We start from the raw sequence: 17562 nt of genomic DNA on the forward strand, positions 1-17562 counted from the left end.
AATCTTCAGGTTAATAGGCAATTACATTCACAAAACATGTCGTGCTTAGAACGAACGTGGCTCATGTTAAGATGGCCCTCGCCTGAAGAAAGACTATTTTTAGGAAGCTTGGCAAAGAAAATTAAAGTTTTCAGCCCAAGCATGCACTGCCAAATAACTAACTCCACCAAATTCTTTATTACCAAAAGAAAAAAAAAAGGCAACAAAATAATGAAATCTTTCTTTTGACCATTTTGGGGAATTCTCTTTCCACATCTAACTCCCCTTCAGCTTTCAGAACTTCCTTCACAGAATTGTTTGTATGTCTTCCCTGCAGGACAGTAGTATTTGAAAATCAAGCTGGAAGTCATGTGATTAGAATTTCTTGTCTTTCTATGTCTTGGAGGAATCATGGAACCTTTCTGCTTAAAGTGAGAAGGTGATTAGAGCAGGACCGGTTTCACTTTCAAGGACCCAGAGCTGTGGACTTCAGATGAAGAAGAACTCCATACCATTCTCTGAAACAGTAAAAATCCTTTAAAACATAAAAACTGAATCCCAATATGTACTTTTTACAGTTATAGAAATCCAAATTATTTCTTTTTCTATTAAAGACTGAGCTTTCAATAACATATCTGTGAGTTGGGCCAGGATTCTTCCCCTTGAAGACAATGGAGCAAGTGTCTGAAGATATAGGCTCTGGACTTGGCTGTCACTGAGACTGCTCTGAACAGCAGTTCCTTAGAGGTGAGATGAGCATCTTTTTTTTTTTTTTTAATGTGAATTCCTGCCTCCTGACTGGTCTCCTTATCTGTAGTTTCTCACTTCTAATCCATGCTCAACACGAGTGGGACTCAAAGGGGCCCCAGACCAGTAGCATCAGTACCACCCAAGACCTTGTGAGAAATGCCTACTCTTGGGCCCCCATCTAGACCTACTAATTCATGAACTCTGGGGTGGGGCTCAGCATCTGTGTTTTAAGAAGGCACCCCACCTGAAGGTGGCTCAGTCAGTTGAGCATCAAGCTCTTGATCTCAGGGTAATGAATTCAAGCCCCACACTGGGCTCCATGCTGGATGTGGAGCCTACTTTAAAAAGAAGAAAAGAAAGAAGAAAGAAGAAAGAAGAAAGAAAGAAGAAAGAAGAAGAAGAAGACGGCTTCCAGTTGATGCTTATGCATATTAACACAGGAGAGCCGCCAGCCCACACTGAATCTTTGCAGGGCAGGTCATAGCTCCTTAGCATAGCTCAGAAAAACTGTCATGACCAGCCTCCTTCAGCCCCCAGACTCACCCTCTGATTCCCTCCATCCTGCCACTCCACTCCTGAAGTGGACCTACTACAGAGCAATGCTGACTTACTGAGGTGCCACCTCCTCCACTAAGCTTTTTCTTCCTCTATTCACAGCCAATTCATCACACTTTGTCTTCTGGTTTTTGCACATGTCCCATGTTTAAGAGCACCCTGTGAAAGGGTTGGAGACACTGGTCTACCCCACTAGCCTGTGAGGTCTTTGGAGACATACAGTCACTCATGCTTGCTCTCATCAACTATTACTGAGCACCAGGTATCCAGGTGGGCACTCAGGATATAATGGTTAATGGTGCAGATGGAACTTCCATCTTCTGATTCTTTTTTTAAAAATTTAAATTCAACATATAGTACATCCTTAGTTTCAGATGTAATGTTCAATAATTTATCATTTGCATATAACACCTAGTGCTCATCACATCATGTGCCCTCTGATCTCTAAATCTTCATCACCTAGCACCTTTATTATCTTAATTATACCACAATTATCTTAATGTTGAGATAATTTCTTTTAAAAAAAATGAGCATGGGGAGATTTGTGTTAGTCTCTTTCTCCCCTTGATATCCCTTTTTTCCTTTAATTTTTTATTTGAGTATCATTGACACACAATGTCATATTCATTTCAGGTATACAACAAGTTTGAACATTATGCTATGCTCACCACAAGTATAGCTACCAACTGACCGGGAACCTTCACCTGTTGGGTCTATCTGCCTACCCTCCTCCCCTCAGGCAACCATCAGTTTGTTCTCTGCGTTTATAGGTCTGATTCTCCTTTTTTGTTGTTGCTGTTTATTCACTTGTTTTTGTTTTCTTTTTTAGATTCTACATATGGGTGAAATCACACAGTCTTTGTCTTTCTCCATGTGACCTATTTCACTTGGCATACTACCCTCTAGGTCTATCCATGTTGTCCATGAATTGTATTAATGTTGTCAGTGGAATGTATCAATGTGAATTTTCCACCTGTGATATTGTACTATAGTTCTACATGATGTTTCCTGCAGGAAAAACTAGGTGAGAGGCATATGGGTTCTTTCTGTGTTAGTCCCACAACTGCATATGAATCTATAATTATCTCAAAATAGGGGCACCTGGATGGCTTAGTCAGTTGAGCATCTGACTTGTGATTTGGGCTAAGGTCATGATCTCAGGGTCATGAGATCAAGCCCCATGTCAGGCTCTGCACTAAGCATGGAGCCTGCCTAAGACTCTCTCTCTCTCTCACCCTCTGCCCCTCCCTACCCTCTCCCTCAAAATAAAAAAAAATAATAATAATTATATAAAAATAAAAACTTATTTAAAAAAGCTCTTGGGTCTTTCAAGAGAAGTTAATCTGTCATGCAGGCACTATATAGGACTTTGAATTCCACTAATACACTCAGAAATGCTATTGTGAACATCTATATGAGATGGACATAGGGACGTGAACTAAACTTTTTGTGGTAATCATTTCACAATATAGGTAAGCCAAGTCGCTATGCTGTATATCTTGCAGTATACCTGAAGTGCATACACCACTTCTAGCTCAATAAAACTGAAAGAGGGAAAAATGAGAACAAGAAAACTGGCACTTAGTAAGTATTAACTCCAATCTCTCCAAAACCCTTAGGTTGTCTTTCAAAATTCTCCATGGTCTGACCTGGCTTATTTATCCATAATTAAACTCCACTTCTCTCCAATATGGTCTATCTGGTCATCACTGGCTTATCCCATCTCTGCCCGGCCAAATTATATTCCTCTTTCAAAGACCAGAACAAGTCCAATGGCATCCGGCAAATCATTCCTGACAATCTTAGCCTCTGGTAATCATCAGTATTTGTTATATATGTCATTCCATCAGCTATCACCTTGTATTATGAGCCATTGTGCATGCATTTCAGTTTTGTATCCCCAACTAGATTTCAAATCTATCTCAAGGATGACTAGGCCTGATTCTCCTTCCTTCTCTGAAGGCAGGTAGAACAGAATGACTAAAAGCAGGAACTCTGGAGTCAGAAAACCTGTGTTCTAACCCTGATTCAAAAGAAACAATGCTGAGGTCCCGAAGTTCTCAACATTTAAACACAGTGGAATCATACAATGCGAGGTAAATCCCTCTTGCCTCAGTTTCTCCAAGGACACCCTTGCGTTACTATCCCTGCAATTGCCTGTATGGTTAAGAAATGATCCCATGAGATCCCTGAGCAAGTATCACAAAGAAAGTGGCTGCAGGGGTAAAACTAAACACACGGGTGTGATTCTTAAAGTATCCCTGATTTGTACAATTATTCTATGTGAAGCAGTGCATTCCCTGAAGCTGCAAAATAAATTTTGCTGTGAATGCAAGCAAATGCCCAGTCTTCAAACTTCAATCTATAAAAATGTTCCTATATCTTTATCCTAATAGAGGAAGCAAGCAATTAACTTTTAAATATTTATGCTGATTTTCATTAGGAAACCAGATGTTTGAAAACAGTCAATGACTTTTAGCTTTTCAAAGCATTTGGCTTGACTGATTTATCCGACTCAAGAAAGCAAAGATAAAAATCTTGCCAGTAATATTTTGAAGAGTGGCTAAAATCTGAGGAACACTCCTGAAAGAATGTGTGCATAGGGTGATGCAAGTAGTAGGTCTGCTGCTTATCTCTTCCATCTCCCCATGAGAGATGTCCTGGAAGCTGGTCCCAGGGAGCCAGCAGAGGTTGCTGAATTCTAGTTTCAGGTGCACAGTTGAGGACACAGGCGCCCAGTGAGAACTGCTGACACTTGTGTGGAGTTTCCCACCTCACATTCGTTTTCTTAGCTCCCAGAGATGCCAGTCTGAGGTCTTGAATGGACAGGAAGTAGGTACCTCTTTGGTGTGCCCCAGTTGAAAAGTCTGATAAGTAACGGCCAGAGCTGAGCGCAGCTTTCCACAGGAAGTCCGCTCTGCTTCAGTGCTAGAAATCAGTGTGACGTCTAGCATAGCCAAGTGTCCCTGCAGGACCCCACTGGGAAATCACTGGAGTTTTATGAGGTTAGCTGCAGTTTTTGTGTAAACAACATAACGTTTTATGATGGGAAACCTAGCCCTTTGCTTTTTATGTAAAAGCATCGATTAAGGCTTTTTTAATGTTTCAGATGTAAAGAAGTGTGAAAAACTAATGTTGTTTCAGAAATGGTCCAAGGAAAAAGATAATGCAGTAGCTACAAGTTTAATGACCTTTCTCATAAAATTATGTAGGGGATTTGTGATAAGTGTGGCAATAAAAATGGTTTTGTTGCTTCTAATTTTCCCAGCTGTGGATTAAATGCTTTCTAATGGATAATACTATTACTGTCTATATTCATTACTTATTCCAGCATGGATTGAATATATTTCCAAGATGAATATCAATAAATTCACATAGTAGATTCTTTAATTAAAATGCTTTCAATAGTAAAGTTTCTTTATTTTTGTTTGTTTGTTTTTTAATTGGAGAGGGGGTGTTGCCAACACTACCTTTTGTAAAAGACAATTTAAGTAACAACCAAATTCAAATTGTGGCTCTGTTTCATTAGTCAGTGGTCAAAACCCACAGAATGAGCACCAAGAGTGAATCCTAATGTAAACTAAGGACTTGTGTAATAATGATGTGTCAGTCAGGGTACGTTCATCAATTATAACATACACACCATTCTGGTAGGAGATGTTGATAGTGGGATATGGTGAGAGAGCCCAAGGGTTATATGGGAAATCTCTGTACTTTCTGCTCAGTTTTGACAGGAAAACTAAAATTTCTCCAAAAAACAAAGTCTATTTAAAAATTCTCCAGGTGTGTGTGTGTGTGTGTGTGTTAGTAATGGGGGTTAACTTCATTTACTGATATCTGTGATCTAAGCCTAAAAGTCCTTCTGTTTAATCCCTTCATGTCATGTTGGAAATCTCTCTAAAATGCATTGGTCCTGGTGCTGGGAGTGGTGGCTCTCACATTAGCTTGAGTAAGGACATTCATTTCTCTACAGTCCCCCACAAGACTAGAGGGAGATTGGTCTGTGAACTGCCCCCAAGGAATACCCTAGAAATAGCCTTCTGGACTAAATCTTTGGGACAAGAGTACCACGCTGCCGTTTGCCTTTTTCTTGTAAAGTTGAGGTGGGAGGGGAAAAGGAGAAACCCCATCAAGGACCTTTTCTAAGGATCGCATCTCCCATAATCAAGGCCAGACCCTACCCAAGGTTAATTCTCATGTGAACACAGGTGCCCATTATCAAATTAACCAGCTTTTGTCCTTAGGTCTTCCTAAGAGAACATACTACCCGGAAGGTCAGAGCAATTACTGAAATTTTCAGAACACTTCTTGTCTGAGGCCCCTAAGCATGTTAGGGCAGAATGTGATTGTCTGGTATACTTTGAGCAACACTGATCAGTGGGAAAAAATGATGTGCCATGGCAGAGGTGCCCAGCGGGAGAGGACATCACACAAAGAAAATGCCTACCTATTTCTTCTGAAGTGGGCAGAGAATATAGGGAGAATCCCTAGGATACCTCAGGATGGACCCTGCTGTGGCCACTTAGCTCCCCTTGCCCATAAACACACTGGCATGTACACTCTTTCCCTAAGGAGCATTCAGGGCCCAGTCCATGGTTAACAGAGACTCCCTGATTCATGCCTTTCCACGAAAATTTCAGATGTCAGAGCAACGCAGTGATGTCCCAGCACTGGCAATGCAGTAAGTCATGTGCTCATCCCTCACTCACTTTGCATCATGTTGGTGCTCTGAGTCAGTCTGGGGAGACGCACGCACTCCATCAGCTTATGATCTGTCTTTGCACAGTGTCCCCCTTGAGAGAAGCAGAAGCAAAACAGACACATGTCTCCAGGTGTTGGTTGCCTGCCTGGAAAGTCAGCCCTGGTTCTTCATCGGGGGGTGGTCCTCATGCTCTGGCGGAACACAGCTGCCTCCCATCTGCCCCCCACCGCCCCACCCTCAACCCCAGGGCTGACCTTCAGGGACCAGACTCATTAAAGGAGAGAGGTCACTTACCCCTGTTCTTGCCAAAGTTGGCTCATTATGGGCCGAAACTGCTGAATTACATGTGGTGTTTTACGAGACCATCAAGTGTCAAGGAGTGATGGAGTGAAGGGTGCCATGCAGATTCTGGCACAGGCCACAAAGAGGGGCCTTGGGAGTCTTGCTGGTGAGACCCCTCCTGCTGGACCTAGGGTATCACATTCACAGGCAAATGTGAGACCATGCATTTGCACTGGTGTCTCCTCGGATATTACCCCCGCTCCAAGAGAACAATTCAATTTCTATATCTTTTTTTTTCTTTCATTAAAGGAAAAAATCACTTCCCTAGAAAAATACAAACTGAAAAACTTAAGTTGCATTTTTAAATGAAAGGGAAGATATTTTTCAAGTAAAAGACAGGGGTGGGGAGAGAGACAGAGACAGAGAGATTCCTTCCTACATCTCAAGCCAGGAGTAAGATCTGGGACTTCCAAAAAGGTATGACTCCTAGAAACTGATTAATTTTTAGATCTTAAAAAGCCATACAGTCTCTTTAAAGAGCAATGAGAGCCTGATTCAAGTTGTTAAATTTTATGTTGTGTGTAATGTTGTAATCGATGTCAAACCTTTCACATTTTCTTACCACTGACATTGGACAGTCTACTCCACTCAAGGGCTCAGTTACCGGAGTCGAGATTAAGTAACCTAACCAGGAAATAAGGGCAGAATGGAATTTTATTACATGGAATTGAGAAGTTCAAATGCAAAATAATTAAGTCTGAGCCAAATATAGCCATTCTCTCTCCCATCAGTTTATTTGGTGGATAATTGGCTGTATTAGGTATTTCACTGAGCTGCATATAAAACTTTATTGCCCTTGTAAAGTGCATGCTGTGAATTCTGATGCTTCTGTGTGTTTGGGGGGACATAACTGTTCCCTTTGCAGAACAGTGCTGCTTACCTCGATCCTGAAACCAAACTAGGCTTCCAGGACGCCTGCTGCTGAAGCCCCTGGTGCCAGGATGTGTGTGAGGAGCTCAGATCTAAGCTGGGGAGAGATAGCCATGTAGCAATTGGAAAAATAGCCCCCTGGAATTTGGAGCCCATGAAATGAAAGACCAAAACACCTGCCCTATTTGATATGGACTCTGTCAAGTTACTGCCAGGGATAACATTTTTGTGTCTGAATTAGTAATAAATAAGTCAGTACAGAGTGTCGCTCATCAGATCTCAGTGCTTGTGACAAATTAATTTTGTTTTAATATGTGGGGTCTTTTCCAAGGTGGTCTCAGCACCCCCCATCCTTCTCAGAAAGGCCATTTGTATACTGCTGAGGGCCTGCCTTCCTGTGCATCTGACACCATAAGAACAATATAGAACTGACCTAATTAGGATCCTTTTCTGGGAAAAACAATATGTGGCTACATACGGTTTCAGTTAGACTCCAGAAGCTTTCCTATTCTTGTCATTCCAACAATATGCTTGAATCCCCATGTCTGATTTGTTTTTCGAAGCAGACTCACAATGTATTCCCCCAGGTAACCCAGTGTGGCCTCCTCCTCTGCCTGCACCCTTCTTCGCCCTCTAGCTTTTTTTCAGTGTAGTTTATAAGACCTCTCATGCCCCGAATGACAGAGTCCTCAGATCCCCGAGCTCACAGGCACAGTAGACCTAAGTTACCTGGGGAAATCATTCCTTCATTTCACACATAGTCCCCAAACCTCTGTTCCATGGAAACTACTGTCCTAGGTATTGGGGGCATGATGATAAATCAGGCAGGGTTCCTGACAACTTGCAGCGGGAAGCAGCCTTGCACTGGTTCTGTGCACCCTGGGAGTCTCAGAAACTCCCTAAAACGACATCCAAAATTGATACCAGTGTACTTTTGTGGGCAGAGGGTCTGAAGTTTTCACCAGATTCCTGACGGGTTCTGTGACCCTTGGGGGGAATAAAAGTTAGAAATTACTAGAGCTGGAAAAGAGGACAATTAAATCATGATAATATCATCCATAAAGAGCTTGTAAAAGAGAAGTGTGTACTTAACACAGTGCCAGGCTCCTGCACCAATACTGGCTGAATTTGTACCAAGTGCAATGGAGGCTGGGAGAAACAAGAACAATTATTTAGGCCAGGGTAAAGTGGGGAGGAGAACATTAATAAATGTTTCAAAAGGAGGGCACCCTTGGATGAGTTTTTGAGAGATGAGTGGGAATGTGCCAGGAGGAGAAGGTGTTCTTGGCAGAAGCATAGCCACACAGGAGAGCGTGAGGGCATGAGGAGTGTGGTGAATTTGGGGATGGGTGGACGTTCAGAGGTGCAAGGCACCAGATGAGACCCCACAGGAAGGGGGCCCAGATGACAGGGCTCAGCCCCCCAAAGGAGTGTACATGGCATGTAGGCAACAGAACTAAGGAAGTTGTTCAGAAGGGAACCAAGTTCTTCCTTGGGGGATAACAGGGAGTGGTCAAAGTATGGAGTCCTCACTTATGGGGTAAGAAATGTTGGAGAGGCCCACATTCTCCAGGTTTGCCTGGAAAATGCCATTTTCCCACTCAAATCCTGCAGTCCAAGCAGTCCCAGGTAGGCTGGGAGACTGGTCAGTCCAGCCCCAGGAGGCAGACAGGCAGGGGCAGTCCCGGGTCTGGAAACATACATTTCAACCTGTGGAGAAGAGGTTTGGAGGGGAGACTTGTCTGGGGCCCTGGGCTTGAGACTTGGACCTTTGAGAAAGATTTGTATAAAAATACTTCTCATGAGAACATCACGAGCCACTTCCCATGCATGTCATCAAGCCTGAAAAGCCCTTGAGAGCTGCCAGCAAGAGGAGTTGGTATGTCCCTCTCAACACAGTGTGGTTGGCAGTAGGGAGAGTGGTCATAGGCTGCTTCTGTGATGGCCCAGACACAAGGGGAGGCTGGGGGAAGGTGGGCAGTGCCCCGGGTGGTGCCAGCACACGGCTTGTGCTGCTCAAAGTCCACAGAGCCTCCAGGCCTATAGCCAGCCAAGTCCACCCCTAACACTGACAGGCTAGAATACAAAAGGAGGCTCACTTAACCATAGTATACATATTTAGCAGTTATGAGTCATGCCAACAGACTGCTGGATAACTAAATTCTCTCCTCCAGCCTTGACAAGTATTCCCCCAAAATAACCTGGATGGCCAGGTTCCAACTGGTTTCTCAGACTCCTCAAAGCTCTACTCCAGAACGTGGCAGTGTGAGTCAGGCCAACCCCCCGCCTCCAGCCCTTGGCTTGCTTACTATCTTCCTACCCCTGCTTAGTCTCCTCTGGTTAGGGCCCACCCATTCAAGCTCCACGTGCACCCCTACAAGCAACCACTCCTTGGTCCTCCCTGGAGCCTAAGGGCTGAATCTCAGCAATCAGGTGTCCCCCACAGAGAGGCCCACACAGGCCCCGGAGGTAAGCTCCAGGCCACTGTAGCAGGGAGTTCTGGTGGGGAAGCAGGACCCAGGTTTGGGACTCATAGTTTCTGAACATCTGGCTGATTCGTTGACAGGGAGGTGCACAGTCAGGCCAAGGGTGAGTGGAATCCTCTGAAATGCACTGCCCAGAACAGAGTAGCACTGGGTGGAGCTGCCCCAATTTGGGCCACCCTGAGCTCCTCTGCCAGCAGGATCGGTAGGCCTGGCTTCAAGCTTTGGCTCTGTGCCTCAGTAGCTGTGTAGCCTTAGGTAAAATGTTTGCTCTCTCTGAGCCCATCTCATCTCTAAAGAGAGTATTTAACCAGCTACTTTGCATAGATCCCATGAGGCTTACATTGGTGGTTCAGTGATAGAATTCTCACCTGCCCATGAGGTTCAGAAAGGTGATCACTACATGTCCCAAGGGACCTCACCAATGGGATGAATGTCTGATACTGTCAGTCTAGTAGGATAGATTGAACATGGAGAACATACTCCCCCCCCCCCCCTTCTCACCTCCATCTGGGCCACAGTGGGATGGGGAGGGAGAAATCAATCTTTGCCTTGAGTCACAACCTGATTTTGTGGCTGCAAAGGTCCAAAGCAGACACACTACTGTGTCTTCTCTGCTCATCTACCAGCCACACGTCATCCTCCACCCCAATCTCATGCAGAGCTCCTCTCCACCACAGACTGGTCCCAGGAAGAGCCTAGGGGTAGTGAGATGGGGAGCCTGGGAAGTTGTCCTTTGGGAACCGACTAGCACATCCTTCAAACAGAAAGGGGCTCAACTCTAATTTGTTCATCTGCAAACCTCTCTAAGTCAGCAAGACTGACTGTCCTCTTTTAGACCTTAAATCTCACCTCTGCTGTAGGAAATGACATCTCCAGTCAACCTGGTGAGGGCAGGAGACGGGGGTTCCAGTCAGCCCCCACAGGCACCCAAGTGTTGAGAATGGTTTCCCCAACCATGTGTGGTCAGTCACTGTGCTCTCTGAGGGTATCCAGTGGAAGAGGAGCCATTTGTCAAGGTCAGAGCCTCATCTAAGAATCTGGGCACCTATGAGAGGTTCACAGAGAGGGTAGGAGAAGTCAAGGTCTCCAGGAAGCTGGTGTGGGCATGGCATAGAGCCATAGAACAGTTCTGGACTTTCTGGTGGCCTCCTGAAGACAACAGCAGCCAACAAAGCAGAGTAAGGATCTGATAACCTGCCAGAAAATCCCACCCGGGATAAGCATGGAGAGCAGGGAGTGGAAGAGAGAGTCTTCATTCCTCTGGTTAGATTCCGCTGTGGTCATAGAAAGCCATGGAATTAACTGACACGAAACTACACTTTGTCCCACTCTACTGCACCAGGATCAAGTGTCCATGAAGTACTTATACTCCCCACCATTAGAGTGTAGGCACAGGCCATTTTATACTGAACCCGCAGGGAGGGAGAAGTCTGTACCCCTTAGAACAAGCCTTCTCATTCCAACACTATGTTAGGGACCCAGGAATCCTTTGTTGCAAGGCTATTGTGTGCATTGTAAGATGTTCGACAGCATCTCTGACTAGATGCCCACGGTCTCCAGACACTGCCTAACATCCCCTGAGGGACAAAATCATCCCTGGATGAGAGCCATTGCCTTGGACAGAAATAGGTAGAGATGGGAAATGACACACAGAGGAAGTCTTGCTGCCTCCAAGTCCTCCTCTGACCTCGCCAAATTTGCTCAAGGACTCACACCCAGCAGACACTCACACCAATGAACTCTATGGCCAAGGGGAAGAAGATGAAGAGCCACAGAGGCCCATCCACTGACAATAACATGACCGACACTCACCATGGCCTCCCATGTTCCTGGCAGCGTGCTGAGCTCTCTGTATGGAGACTCCAAATTATCTGGGTAAAAACCCTCTGAGCTACAACATGATGTTGTCTCCATCCTAGGGGAGGAGAACCTACAGCTTACAACAGATGAACAACTTACATAAGGTCGAGCAGCTGGCTGGCACTGGAGAAGAGGCTGGAACTCAAGACCACAGAGCACAGAGCCTGCGCTCTTGAAGTCTTGACACACAACAGTTTTAATTGTAACGACAATCATCTCCTGGCTGTGGACTTTGGGGAGATGCTGAACGGAAAGGAAAGTGCCCTGATGTAGGTGGTTTCATCTGGTCTTTACCTGAACCTCTGTAAGATGAGGGCCCCGGGGGAGAGAAAGCCTGGCACTTCCTTGACCTTTGCCAACTGGAGTGAGGATAACCACCAGAATGCAGGTGGCACACAGGAGGCCTCCTCAGGAGCCACAGCTTTGTGGAAGAACCCAGCCTTTGGGCTATGGAATGGGGAAAGCAGGCTACTTAAAAGTTTTGCCAAGATCTGGTTGTGAGATCTGAGCTACCAGCTCCAAAAAGAGGAGTCGTCACCAGCCCTATGCCTGGCCTCCATTCCCTGGGTGCCTGGAGATTCAGCTCAAGGAAAACAAATACTGAGTGTGGGGGGAAGTTCTTTGCTGCCTTTGAAAACCCAAATGCCAGCAGCTCAGTACTGGATCCTAGGAAGGCTTCAATCACATTCCAGGACTTGCAAGCAGCTCAGAGATGGAATTTGGGGAGGAATGTTTGTTCCTTTCCCCTTGCTTAAAGGATCTGAAGAGTGATTAAAAACAAAAGACGGTGAAGTTTCAAAAGTACATCAACGGCATCCCTTTAAAAGCACACCCAAGCCCAAGATGAATGCTCAAGTGACAAGATACTGTACTGATTAATTATTAAGAACACATTTTGTGCGGTTTGACAGCTATGCCAGAGCAATCTGCTTCATAGTGATTAAACCTCAATAAATGTGGTTCTAATAATGAGCTGGTATTGAATTATCAGACAATGGCAGCCTTAGTAAATCTTAATTAGTTTTGTCTTTTGAGCCCTCCATTTAAATTCTGAGTAATACAAATGTGGGTCTGAGGAGTGAGGGAGGCATGGCCACCATCCCGGGGGTGCCGCCCTGGGCCCCTGGCCCCCCAGCCCCCCAGACGCAGAGTTCGCCAGCATGCAGGATGGTTGGGGAGGAATCAAGAGTGGAATGGGTGGTGGTTGAGGGGGGTGGGGGGAGTACGGGCACAGCTTTTCTGGGAAGTTTGCTTTTCCAACAAACACAGCCAGCCCTCCTTCAAACACCTCTGAGGAAGGAAAGCCTCATTAGGCCCAACAGCTAGACTTTTCGGGTGAAAACAATTATTTCTGAAATGTGGAGCTCTAGGAGAGAAAAACAAAAACAAAAAACACAAAACCAGGAGACAGGGAGGGAGGAGGGCTAGGAGGGGAAGGGCTCCTATGAGCTCAAAGCTAGGAGAGCTAGAAGAACAGGCAGATGGATGACCGGGTGACGGGCCAGCCACCAGGTCTGACTGGAGGCCTTTCAGGGTAAACAAACTGACCAGGGCATACAGCTTTGCTTCAAAAGACCTACAATTACTCGTTTTATTGCTCAGAGTTACAAGATGATGGTATCTCAAAAGAAGGTGACAGCAAGTTAACAGATCAGTCCCTGAGGGTGCCTGGCCCAGACGGAGAGACTCCCTTCTCCAAACAGAGATGCAGGCACAATTAGGCTCTTTCCCAATGAGACATTTCTCCGCTTTGGGAGCCCGGTGGAAGGCCAGTCAATGCACTCTCCACCTCCATGCAAGTTTTGTTACTAATTAACTCCTAATTTGGGAAGGGGGGGAAAGGGGTGTCTCTTTCAAGAATTTCTCCCTCCGGAGATGGCATCTCTGAGCAGCAGCATTTGGCAGTAAAACACAACAAATGTCAGAGCAGAGTGGCTGCAGGGCTCAGGGATTTACGACCGGGTTCCGGAATGCTGTTAAAGCCGTGGCCAGAAACTCTGATTCCATATTGGGACGGATTTGGGTAATTAGGCAAAATAAATGAGTCTTGTCCCAGGAGGCAAGAGGCCTGGGTCCCATCTCTATGTTAACTTGTGTGACCTTGGGCAAGTTGCTTCTCTTCTCTGGGCCTCATGTCACTGTCTAAAATGGGAGTGTGGGGGTTGGGACGCCTCAGGATATTTCTAGCTCCAAAAGTCTATGATTCTAAGATCCTAAAACTTGGAAGACATTTCCCCAATAGACACACGCACTCCAAAATCAATGGGACCTGGCTGAAAGTCTGGTGGTGAGGGACCATTGTCTGAATGGATGCATTACAGGATACCAGACGTGACTGTGACAGAGGGGTCAATCTCACAGCCTTTAGCCGTCGTCAAGGACCCATTCTTTTCACACTGCAAGCTTGGAACAAGGACAAGGATCTTCAGAGTGAATCCTCAGAGTGGCCTGGGCCTCCTCACTACTTTTCAACCAAGGCAAAGATCATTTTCAAAGGTCAGTCATCTGTTCTTTGGAGAAAAGTTCCGGGAATCTTTCTGTCTGGTCTTCTCTGCCCTGCATGGTGACACTCAGGTTCCAGTTTTGAGCAGTGTGTCTTGCTGGCTCTGGCAGATGCCCTAAGTCTGGCTACTCTGCTTCAGCCTAGCACAGAGTTGGACCAGCGGCATCCTGACACCCTGGCACCCTGGCATCGAGCAGCTTGTGTTTACGTAGTACTGATTTACAAGTGCGTTTGCACTGGGCATCTGCTCCAGAAGCTGCCACAGAACCAGAGAAAAAACTGTACCTCCGCTCGAATTCAAAAACGCTAAACTGACTCTGACAAGAAATGGCACTCTTTACACAGACAGACAATTCAGTTTTTTCCACTGATACCCTTTTCTTCTTTCCCATAACAGCTCCTGTTAGCTAAGGAACTCACCTCACAAACACAACCAACCTTCCCTTCTCCCCTGCAGCACTTCACAACTGAGCTTTATTTATTTTTTTTTTTAATTTTTTATTTATTTATGATAGTCACAGAGAGAGAGAGAGAGAGAGAGGCAGAGACATAGGCAGAGGGAGAAGCAGGCTTCACGCACCGGGAGCCCGACGTGGGATTCAATCCCGGGTCTCCAGGATCGCGCCCCGGGCCAAAGGCAGGCGCTAAACCACTGCGCCACCCAGGGATCCCACAACTGAGCTTTATTATTATTATTTATCATCATCATCATCATTATTATTGGCTATCTCGTTTCCCCACAGCAGTGAGAAGCACAACTGTCTTGATCAATGTCCTCTCCTCTTTCTCCAGCTCAGTTCCAGGTTCATAATGGGGCTTAAAGAATAATATTGGATGAATTATCAAGTTCCAGGAACCAGGCTATTGCGGCTACCTAAAGATGCTCGCAGAAGCTGCAGTGAGAATGGAATAATCAAGGAATGTGAGGAGGGCATGAAGTTGGGCTTCCCAGGGCTCTCTCGCCCCAGGCCTCTCTCCTGAGGACTCCCCTGGAAGTTGCCTTGCTGGTGGAGCAGTCAGCAGGAAGACGCCACCTACAGATGAGTGTGGAGAAAGCACTGGGATGGAGCCGGTTAAACTTGAAAAAAGCTGAGTCCTGCCTGGGAGTGAAATAGTGCTCACTGACCGGTTTGCTTGGAGCTCTGGTTTCCGATTTCCACTAACATCTTCTGCGCACATCCCATTTTATGTCTCCTGGCCATACCAGCTCACTCTTTACTAAGCAGCTTTTTCCCCCAAAATCTCTAAATAAAACTTGCAATTCTTGCCAAATGTTCTCTTTATCAAGCATATTTAGTAACATGAGTGTTACAAACGGATCACGAACAGATCAAATATCATATGTTTGTTTTCAAATCCTGGAAATATTTTTCAAATCATGTCTTTCTTCCTTTCTCTCCCCCTACCCTCCCTTTTCAGACACATCATCAACCTCCTGACAATTTTGGCCAGGCCTGCCAGCAGGCAGCCAACCACTGCCCTGGCAAGAAGTTGGGCAAAGTGTGGCTAGGGGCAGGTGGCAGCTGGTGGAGACCACTTATCGGCCCCCTGATGACGTGGTACCTTCTATATGGTGCCACAAGGGAGTGGTGTGTGTGTGTGTGTGGTAGTGTTGGATCCTGCAGGTGAGGCACATTACGGGTACAACAGGGCCCATGTGTGGCGTGGTGCATATGGTACATGGAAGGACACAGGCTACAGTGTGATGTGGGCGTATCTGAGACTTTGGATGAGGTCTGTGTGCTCTATGAGCTCTGTGAGATATAAAAGATTATGAGATGTTTATGTATATATGGATGTGGTGTGTGTGCATGTAACCATGGGGCATGTATTAGGTGGGATCTGTTGGTGTGGTGTGGTGTGGTAAATGACATGTGGCTTCGTGTAGTGCAACTAAGGATAAAGAGAGGCAGGGGGACATGTGTATCAAAATGACATCTTGGCCACCAGAAAGTAGCTCCAGGTTGACCAGGCCTTGGCTCTGAGACTATTTCCAGCTTTGGGAGAGCTGCTCATGCCAGGGAAGGTCACGGCACCTGCCACTGGCAGAGTGGCCTCCATGCCAAGATTTGAGTCCAGCCTTGAATCTACAGACCTGGACTTTATAATTGGGACAGCTCCATGGCTATCTCCTGATGCCCAAGGATACTGAAGCAAAACAAATGAGGCAAATTATGCTGTGGCTTATAAGCAGCTGCAATTCTAGGTCAAGGGCCTGAGGAAGACACTGGAGCCCTTGGCCTGAGTAAAGTGTGTGGCTGGCTCATGTGTAGCGTTAGTCCCTGGGGCCACATTATCACTAATAATGACCTCAGCCCAAGGGAGACAGAGTCTACTTTCCCATCCAGCAAACAGTACTTCCCTGAGGCCTAGAGAAGGCGCCATGGCAGGCTGCCCAGGATCCCATGCAAAGGTCACAGCTTCTTCCTCAGGGGCTGTCCCGGAGGAGGTGCCAGGCTCCAGTCATGTCACGTCCCTCATATATATATGTGACTTCCACCTCCTTTAAGATTCAAACCCTGCTGTTTGGCCTCCAGGGCCCTCAGGTAACTTGTCCCACTCTAAACTAAGGCAAGGGACCCATCTTCAACACGTAGAGCACAAGGTACGGTTCAGGGAACTCTTGCCTGAGAGCAGCAAGAGGGAGAGGCTTTCAGAAACTGAGCCCAGAGGATGGTGGGCAGGACACAGAGAGTCACACAAGACTGCTGAGGCGATACTCACTTTTGAATCCCTGCTTGTGACTGGCTTTTGAGGAAGAAGGAACCCCAGTGCCTTCCTTTTGTCATTTAAAACTCCAACATGACAAACTGATTTGAATAGCTTACTAACCAACATGGCCCCAGATACCGGGGTTATGGGGAGAATAAAGCCTTCTGAAAAATTACTGCTGGAAGCAAATAACCCAAGAAACGTCCCACTAGCTAGGAACTGTGGGGGCCAGAGGGGCGGTGTCAGCCTAGTGACAGACAAACTGCAGGCCACAATTCTACACTGAACAACACTGAAACACATGGAAGAAGCCCAACTGAGTCTTGTTCACATCTGTGCCCAGCAAGATGCCACCCTCCCTCCTGCAACCCTCTCTTCTCTCCCCTACCTCAAATCCATTGTTCTTCTGTGCTTGTTTGTCTCTGGAAGCCTGAACTCCCATCCAGGAGATGAAATGAGAAGAAAAATCCACTATGGCATTCCTCTTTCTTCTCTCTTCAATTTCCCTGGAAGTAGACACCCACCCTGTTTCCCAAATGCAGTCAGTCCACTTCTCAGTAAGCAATTAAAGTGAGTCCATCCTTTAAATATATGTAGGAATACTTGGCCTTAGAATTTATCCAAAAGCAGCTGAGACAGGCACAGAGAGTCAAAATATTCCCACCAGAGAGACAGGCCCTCCTAGTTATCTCTAGAGACAATTGAAACAGCCTCCTAACCAACCTCCATGCCTCCAGTAGGGTCCCAAATCCCTCATACTCTGACCAAAGCCCGGTTTTCCTGAAAGGCAGTGTTACTCCCCT

The 17562-nt window shown here is 46.0% G+C and overlaps 1 long non-coding RNA gene across 1 annotated transcript; it reads right to left on the reverse strand.

Moving 5' to 3' along the window:
- Positions 1 to 251: 251 nt before the first annotated feature.
- LOC119869709 lies at positions 252 to 6451 on the reverse strand. The gene is made up of 3 exons (XR_005372153.1): positions 6281 to 6451; positions 5994 to 6077; positions 252 to 497 (listed from the first exon to the last, which is right to left on the reverse strand). It is a non-coding gene; the product is annotated as an uncharacterized LOC119869709 (long non-coding RNA).
- Positions 6452 to 17562: the final 11111 nt, after the last annotated feature.

The sequence above is a fragment of the Canis lupus genome, chromosome 17, assembly GCF_011100685.1.
Source record: "Canis lupus familiaris isolate Mischka breed German Shepherd chromosome 17, alternate assembly UU_Cfam_GSD_1.0, whole genome shotgun sequence".
Classification (NCBI taxonomy): domain Eukaryota; kingdom Metazoa; phylum Chordata; class Mammalia; order Carnivora; family Canidae; genus Canis; species Canis lupus.